This window comes from Megalopta genalis, chromosome 11, assembly GCF_051020955.1.
Source record: "Megalopta genalis isolate 19385.01 chromosome 11, iyMegGena1_principal, whole genome shotgun sequence".
NCBI lineage: Eukaryota > Metazoa > Arthropoda > Insecta > Hymenoptera > Halictidae > Megalopta > Megalopta genalis.
Genome location: NC_135023.1, coordinates 3627501 through 3637500, shown reverse-complemented (window position 1 = coordinate 3637500; position 10000 = coordinate 3627501).

The window sequence follows — 10000 nt, the reverse complement described above, 5'->3', positions numbered from 1 at the left end:
AAACAATACGCCGCTGGAAAAAAAAGCAATACGCCGCTGGTACGAACCAATACGCCGCTGGAAAAAAAGCAATACGCCGCTGGAAAAAAAGCAATACGCCGCTGGTACGAACCAATACGCCGCTGGAAAAAAAAGCAATACGCCGCTGGTACGAAACAATACGCCGCTGGTAAAAAAGCAATACGCCGCTGGTACGAAGCAATACGCCGCTGGTACTTTGTAATAAGAATTACATTATAAGATAGAAAGCACTACGCCGCTGGACATAAAATCTCCATTATCCGAACGAAAGTAACACGCCGCTGGTACTTTATTTTATTATAATAATTTAATTATAAGACAGAAACCGCTGATACTTGGTTGTAAAATCTCCATTATCCGAACGAAAGTAACACGCCGCTGGTACTTTATTTTATTATAATAATTTAATTATAAGACAGAAACCGCTGGTACTTGGTTGTAAAATCTCCATTATCCGAACGAAAGCAATACGCCGTTGGTACTTGGTTATAAAATTTTCATTACAAGATAGAAAGCAATATGCCGCTGGTTATATTAATGTAATCTTATGGAAAGCATTACGCCGCTGGAACTTTGACCATTGCAATAATCGATCGGAAGCTATACACAGCAAGGAATACGAATATTATACCAAGAGATCGAAAACAATACGCTGTTCGGACGTTTTGACTAGCTGTCGCACAGTGCAGACGCGTCGACCCGTCGCTCCGCATTTCGAGCGCAATTTCAGTGGTTTTTCAGTTCAGAAAATTACAGAGAGTGTTTGGTTGTGTTGCAGGAGTCAAACTGAATGATTTGATGCATAAAGTTTAATTAAACTCCCATTAGTTTGCCGGGAAACATCGATTATTCCGATCTAGAAAGAGACAGAGACAGTCGATCCGCGTTATGTTAAATATCTCCAGGTTACCGATTCCACAAAATTATAAAAAGTATACGGCTGTGTAGCGGGGATCAAAACGAGTAATTTCATGTATAAAGTTTAAATAATCTCCCAATAGTTTGCCGGGAAACATCGATAATTCCGATCTAGAAAGAGACAGAGACAGTCGATCCGCGTTATGTTAAATATCTCAAGGTTACCGATTCCACAAAATTATAAAAAGTATACGGCTGTGTAGCGGGGACCAAAACGAGTAATTTCATGTATAAAGTTTAATTAATCTCCCAATAGTTTGCCGGGAAACATCGATTATTCCGATCTAGAAAGAGACAGAGACAGTCGATCCGCGTTATGTTAAATATCTCCAGGTTACCGATTCCACAAAATTATAAAAAGTATACGGCTGTGTAGCGGGGATCAAAACGAGTAATTTCATGTATAAAGTTTAAATAATCTCCCAATAGTTTGCCGGGAAACATCGATAATTCCGATCTAGAAAGAGACAGAGACAGTCGATCCGCGTTATGTTAAATATCTCAAGGTTACCGATTCCACAAAATTATAAAAAGTATACGGCTGTGTAGCGGGGATCAAAACGAGTAATTTCATGTATAAAGTTTAAATAATCTCCCAATAGTTTGCCGGGAAACATCGATAATTCCGATCTAGAAAGAGACAGAGACAGTCGATCCGCGTTATGTTAAATATCTCAAGGTTACCGATTCCACAAAATTATAAAAAGTATACGGCTGTGTAGCGGGGATCAAAACGAGTAATTTCGTGTATAAAGTTTAATTAATCTCCGAATAGTTTTCCGGGAAACATCGATAATTCCGATCTAGAAAGAGACAGAGACAGTCGATCCGCGTTATGTTAAATATCTCAAGGTTACCGATTCCACAAAATTATAAAAAGTATACGGCTGTGTAGCGGGGACCAAAACGAGTAATTTCATGTATAAAGTTTAATTAATCTCCCAATAGTTTGCCGGGAAACATCGATTATTCCGATCTAGAAAGAGACAGAGACAGTCGATCCGCGTTATGTTAAATATCTCCAGGTTACCGATTCCACAAAATTATAAAAAGTATACGGCTGTGTAGCGGGGATCAAAACGAGTAATTTCATGTATAAAGTTTAAATAATCTCCCAATAGTTTGCCGGGAAACATCGATAATTCCGATCTAGAAAGAGACAGAGACAGTCGATCCGCGTTATGTTAAATATCTCAAGGTTACCGATTCCACAAAATTATAAAAAGTATACGGCTGTGTAGCGGGGATCAAAACGAGTAATTTCATGTATAAAGTTTAAATAATCTCCCAATAGTTTGCCGGGAAACATCGATAATTCCGATCTAGAAAGAGACAGAGACAGTCGATCCGCGTTATGTTAAATATCTCAAGGTTACCGATTCCACAAAATTATAAAAAGTATACGGCTGTGTAGCGGGGATCAAAACGAGTAATTTCGTGTATAAAGTTTAATTAATCTCCGAATAGTTTTCCGGGAAACATCGATAATTCCGATCTAGAAAGAGACAGAGACAGTCGATCCGCGTTATGTTAAATATTTCAAGGTTCCCGATTCCACAAAATTATAAAAAGTATACGGCTGTGTAGCGGGGACCAAAACGAGTAATTTCATGTATAAAGTTTAAATAATCTCCCAATAGTTTGCCGGGAAACATCGATAATTCCGATCTAGAAAGAGACAGAGACAGTCGATCCGCGTTATGTTAAATATCTCAAGGTTACCGATTCCACAAAATTATAAAAAGTATACGGCTGTGTAGCGGGGACCAAAACGAGTAATTTCATGTATAAAGTTTAATTAATCTCCCAATAGTTTGCCGGGAAACATCGATTATTCCGATCTAGAAAGAGACAGAGACAGTCGATCCGCGTTATGTTAAATATCTCCAGGTTACCGATTCCACAAAATTATAAAAAGTATACGGCTGTGTAGCGGGGATCAAAACGAGTAATTTCGTGTATAAAGTTTAAATAATCTCCCAATAGTTTGCCGGGAAACATCGATAATTCCGATCTAGAAAGAGACAGAGACAGTCGATCCGCGTTATGTTAAATATCTCAAGGTTACCGATTCCACAAAATTATAAAAAGTATACGGCTGTGTAGCGGGGATCAAAACGAGTAATTTCGTGTATAAAGTTTAATTAATCTCCGAATAGTTTTCCGGGAAACATCGATTATTCCGATCTAGAAAGAGACAGAGACAGTCGATCCGCGTTATGTTAAATATTTCAAGGTTCCCGATTCCACAAAATTATAAAAAGTATACGGCTGTGTAGCGGGGATCAAAACGAGTAATTTGAAAATATTCGGGCGTTCCAATCGCTCGTCTGTTGCATCATAGCGCGTCTCGGCGCAATCGACCGATTCGCTCGACCCATTATTTTCGATTTACGGCTAAAATAAATTTTTCTCATTTTATTCAATAACATATTCTTGCTTAGATAACTTTTTTACATAGGGATTAAGCATTTAGAACGATATAATGTTTAAAATAAGGGCACTTTACTCTTGACATTTTACGGTTTTTTCAATTTTCTGAAAAATCCTATCATTAGATTTTTTTAAAAATACGATAATCTTGCATAACTAACGTTTCTACATAGGGATTAAGCATTTAGAACGAAATCTAATGTCAGAAAATGGCACTTTACTCTTGACATTTTTCGGTTTTTTCAATTTTCTGGAAAATCCTATCATTAGATTTTTTTTAAAATACGATATTCTTGCTTAACTAACGTTTTTACATAGGGATTAAGCATTTAGAACGAAATCTAATGTAGGAAAATGGTACTTTACTCTTGACCGGTACGTTGGGACTTTGAAAATATTCGGGCGTTCCAATCGCTCGTCTGTTGCATCATAGCGCGTCTCGGCGCAATCGACCGATTCGCTCGACCCATTATTTTCGATTTACGGCTAAAATAAATTTTTCTCATTTTATTCAATAACATATTCTTGCTTAGATAACTTTTTTACATAGGGATTAAGCATTTAGAACGATATAATGTTTAAAATAAGGGCACTTTACTCTTGACATTTTACGGTTTTTTCAATTTTCTGAAAAATCCTACCATTAGATTTTTTTAAAAATACGATATTCTTGCTTAACTAACGTTTCTACATAGGGATTAAGCATTTAGAACGAAATCTAATGTCAGAAAATGGCACTTTACTCTTGACATTTTTCGGTTTTTTCAATTTTCTGGAAAATCCTATCATTAGATTTTTTTAAAAATACGATATTCTTGCTTAACTAACGTTTTTACAAAGGGATTAAGCATTTAGAACGAAATCTAATGTAGGAAAATGGTACTTTACTCTTGATCGGTACGTTGGGACTTTGAAAATATTCGGGCGTTCCAATCGCTCGTCTGTTGCATCATAGCGCGTCTCGGCGCAATCGACCGATTCGCTCGACCCATTATTTTCGATTTACGGCTAAAATAAATTTTTCTCATTTTATCCAATAACATATTCTTGCTTAGATAACTTTTTTACATAGGGATTAAGCATTTAGAACGATATAATGTTTAAAATAAGGGCACTTTACTCTTGACATTTTACGGTTTTTTCAATTTTCTGAAAAATCCTACCATTAGATTTTTTTAAAAATACGATATTCTTGCTTAACTAACGTTTCTACATAGGGATTAAGCATTTAGAACGAAATCTAATGTCAGAAAATGGCACTTTACTCTTGACATTTTTCGGTTTTTTCAATTTTCTGGAAAATCCTATCATTAGATTTTTTTTAAAATACGATATTCTTGCTTAACTAACGTTTTTACATAGGGATTAAGCATTTAGAACGAAATCTAATGTAGGAAAATGGTACTTTACTCTTGATCGGTACGTTGGGACTTTGAAAATATTCGGGCGTTCCAATCGCTCGTCTGTTGCATCATAGCGCGTCTCGGCGCAATCGACCGATTCGCTCGACCCATTATTTTCGATTTACGGCTAAAATAAATTTTTCTCATTTTATTCAATAACATATTCTTGCTTAGATAACTTTTTTACATAGGGATTAAGCATTTAGAACGATATAATGTTTAAAATAAGGGCACTTTACTCTTGACATTTTACGGTTTTTTCAATTTTCTGAAAAATCCTACCATTAGATTTTTTTAAAAATACGATATTCTTGCTTAACTAACGTTTCTACATAGGGATTAAGGATTTAGAACGAAATCTAATGTCAGAAAATGGCACTTTACTCTTGACATTTTTCGGTTTTTTCAATTTTCTGGAAAATCCTATCATTAGATTTTTTTAAAAATACGATATTCTTGCTTAACTAACGTTTTTACATAGGGATTAAGCATTTAGAACGAAATCTAATGTAGGAAAATGGTACTTTACTCTTGACCGGTACGTTGGGACTTTGAAAATATTCGGGCGTTCCAATCGCTCGTCTGTTGCATCATAGCGCGTCTCGGCGCAATCGACCGATTCGCTCGACCCATTATTTTCGATTTACGGCTAAAATAAATTTTTCTCATTTTATTCAATAACATATTCTTGCTTAGATAACTTTTTTACATAGGGATTAAGCATTTAGAACGATATAATGTTTAAAATAAGGGCACTTTACTCTTGACATTTTACGGTTTTTTCAATTTTCTGAAAAATCCTACCATTAGATTTTTTTAAAAATACGATATTCTTGCTTAACTAACGTTTCTACATAGGGATTAAGCATTTAGAACGAAATCTAATGTCAGAAAATGGCACTTTACTCTTGACATTTTTCGGTTTTTTCAATTTTCTGGAAAATCCTATCATTAGATTTTTTTAAAAATACGATATTCTTGCTTAACTAACGTTTTTACAAAGGGATTAAGCATTTAGAACGAAATCTAATGTAGGAAAATGGTACTTTACTCTTGATCGGTACGTTGGGACTTTGAAAATATTCGGGCGTTCCAATCGCTCGTCTGTTGCATCATAGCGCGTCTCGGCGCAATCGACCGATTCGCTCGACCCATTATTTTCGATTTACGGCTAAAATAAATTTTTCTCATTTTATTCAATAACATATTCTTGCTTAGATAACTTTTTTACATAGGGATTAAGCATTTAGAACGATATAATGTTTAAAATAAGGGCACTTTACTCTTGACATTTTACGGTTTTTTCAATTTTCTGAAAAATCCTACCATTAGATTTTTTTAAAAATACGATATTCTTGCTTAACTAACGTTTCTACATAGGGATTAAGCATTTAGAACGAAATCTAATGTCAGAAAATGGCACTTTACTCTTGACATTTTTCGGTTTTTTCAATTTTCTGGAAAATCCTATCATTAGATTTTTTTTAAAATACGATATTCTTGCTTAACTAACGTTTTTACATAGGGATTAAGCATTTAGAACGAAATCTAATGTAGGAAAATGGTACTTTACTCTTGATCGGTACGTTGGGACTTTGAAAATATTCGGGCGTTCCAATCGCTCGTCTGTTGCATCATAGCGCGTCTCGGCGCAATCGACCGATTCGCTCGACCCATTATTTTCGATTTACGGCTAAAATAAATTTTTCTCATTTTATTCAATAACATATTCTTGCTTAGATAACTTTTTTACATAGGGATTAAGCATTTAGAACGATATAATGTTTAAAATAAGGGCACTTTACTCTTGACATTTTACGGTTTTTTCAATTTTCTGAAAAATCCTATCATTAGATTTTTTTAAAAATACGATAATCTTGCTTAACTAACGTTTCTACATAGGGATTAAGCATTTAGAACGAAATCTAATGTCAGAAAATGGCACTTTACTCTTGACATTTTTCGGTTTTTTCAATTTTCTGGAAAATCCTATCATTAGATTTTTTTTAAAATACGATATTCTTGCTTAACTAACGTTTTTACATAGGGATTAAGCATTTAGAACGAAATCTAATGTAGGAAAATGGTACTTTACTCTTGACCGGTACGTTGGGACTTTGAAAATATTCGGGCGTTCCAATCGCTCGTCTGTTGCATCATAGCGCGTCTCGGCGCAATCGACCGATTCGCTCGACCCATTATTTTCGATTTACGGCTAAAATAAATTTTTCTCATTTTATTCAATAACATATTCTTGCTTAGATAACTTTTTTACATAGGGATTAAGCATTTAGAACGATATAATGTTTAAAATAAGGGCACTTTACTCTTGACATTTTACGGTTTTTTCAATTTTCTGAAAAATCCTACCATTAGATTTTTTTAAAAATACGATATTCTTGCTTAACTAACGTTTCTACATAGGGATTAAGCATTTAGAACGAAATCTAATGTCAGAAAATGGCACTTTACTCTTGACATTTTTCGGTTTTTTCAATTTTCTGGAAAATCCTATCATTAGATTTTTTTAAAAATACGATATTCTTGCTTAACTAACGTTTTTACATAGGGATTAAGCATTTAGAACGAAATCTAATGTAGGAAAATGGTACTTTACTCTTGATCGGTACGTTGGGACTTAGAAAATATTCGGCCGTACGCGGCGCGTCTCGGCGCTTCGAACAGCTCCGGTGTCCCCATTATTTTCGATTTACGGCTAAAATAAATTTTTCTAATTTTTTTCAATAACATATTCTTGCTTAAATAACTTTTTTACATAGGGATTAAGCATTTAGAACGATACATTGTTTAAAATAATGGCACTTTACTCTTGACATTTTACGGTTTTTTCAATTTTCTGAAAAATCCTATCATTAGATTTTTTTAAAAATACGATATTCTTGCTTAACTAACGTTTCTACATAGGGATTAAGCATTTAGAACGAAATCTAATGTCAGAAAATGGCACTTTACTCTTGACATTTTTCGGTTTTTTCAATTTTCTGGAAAATCCTATCATTAGATTTTTTTAAAAATACGATATTCTTGCTTAACTAACGTTTTTACATAGGGATTAAGCATTTAGAACGAAATCTAATGTAGGAAAATGGTACTTTACTCTTGACCGGTACGTTGGGACTTTGAAAATATTCGGGCGTTCCAATCGCTCGTCTGTTGCATCATAGCGCGTCTCGGCGCAATCGACCGATTCGCTCGACCCATTATTTTCGATTTACGGCTAAAATAAATTTTTCTCATTTTATTCAATAACATATTCTTGCTTAGATAACTTTTTTACATAGGGATTAAGCATTTAGAACGATATAATGTTTAAAATAAGGGCACTTTACTCTTGACATTTTACGGTTTTTTCAATTTTCTGAAAAATCCTACCATTAGATTTTTTTAAAAATACGATATTCTTGCTTAACTAACGTTTCTACATAGGGATTAAGCATTTAGAACGAAATCTAATGTCAGAAAATGGCACTTTACTCTTGACATTTTTCGGTTTTTTCAATTTTCTGGAAAATCCTATCATTAGATTTTTTTAAAAATACGATATTCTTGCTTAACTAACGTTTTTACATAGGGATTAAGCATTTAGAACGAAATCTAATGTAGGAAAATGGTACTTTACTCTTGATCGGTACGTTGGGACTTAGAAAATATTCGGCCGTACGCGGCGCGTCTCGGCGCTTCGAACAGCTCCGGTGTCCCCATTATTTTCGATTTACGGCTAAAATAAATTTTTCTAATTTTTTTCAATAACATATTCTTGCTTAAATAACTTTTTTACATAGGGATTAAGCATTTAGAACGATACATTGTTTAAAATAATGGCACTTTACTCTTGACATTTTACGGTTTTTTCAATTTTCTGAAAAATCCTATCATTAGATTTTTTTAAAAATACGATATTCTTGCTTAACTAACGTTTCTACATAGGGATTAAGCATTTAGAACGAAATCTAATGTCAGAAAATGGCACTTTACTCTTGACATTTTTCGGTTTTTTCAATTTTCTGGAAAATCCTATCATTAGATTTTTTTAAAAATACGATATTCTTGCTTAACTAACGTTTTTACATAGGGATTAAGCATTTAGAACGAAATCTAATGTAGGAAAATGGTACTTTACTCTTGATCGGTACGTTGGGACTTAGAAAATATTCGGCCGTACGCGGCGCGTCTCGGCGCTTCGAACAGCTCCGGTGTCCCCATTATTTTCGATTTACGGCTAAAATAAATTTTTCTAATTTTTTTCAATAACATATTCTTGCTTAAATAACTTTTTTACATAGGGATTAAGCATTTAGAACGATACATTGTTTAAAATAATGGCACTTTACTCTTGACATTTTACGGTTTTTTCAATTTTCTGAAAAATCCTATCATTAGATTTTTTTAAAAATACGATATTCTTGCTTAACTAACGTTTCTACATAGGGATTAAGCATTTAGAACGAAATCTAATGTCAGAAAATGGCACTTTACTCTTGACATTTTTCGGTTTTTTCAATTTTCTGGAAAATCCTATCATTAGATTTTTTTAAAAATACGATATTCTTGCTTAACTAACGTTTTTACATAGGGATTAAGCATTTAGAACGAAATCTAATGTAGGAAAATGGTACTTTACTCTTGATCGGTACGTTGGGACTTAGAAAATATTCGGCCGTACGCGGCGCGTCTCGGCGCTTCGAACAGCTCCGGTGTCCCCATTATTTTCGATTTACGGCTAAAATAAATTTTTCTAATTTTTTTCAATAACATATTCTTGCTTAAATAACTTTTTTACATAGGGATTAAGCATTTAGAACGATACATTGTTTAAAATAATGGCACTTTACTCTTGACATTTTACGGTTTTTTCAATTTTCTGAAAAATCCTATCATTAGATTTTTTTAAAAATACGATATTCTTGCTTAACTAACGTTTCTACATAGGGATTAAGCATTTAGAACGAAATCTAATGTCAGAAAATGGCACTTTACTCTTGACATTTTTCGGTTTTTTCAATTTTCTGGAAAATCCTATCATTAGATTTTTTTAAAAATACGATATTCTTGCTTAACTAACGTTTTTACATAGGGATTAAGCATTTAGAACGAAATCTAATGTAGGAAAATGGTACTTTACTCTTGATCGGTACGTTGGGACTTAGAAAATATTCGGCCGTACGCGGCGCGTCTCGGCGCTTCGAACAGCTCCGGTGTCCCCA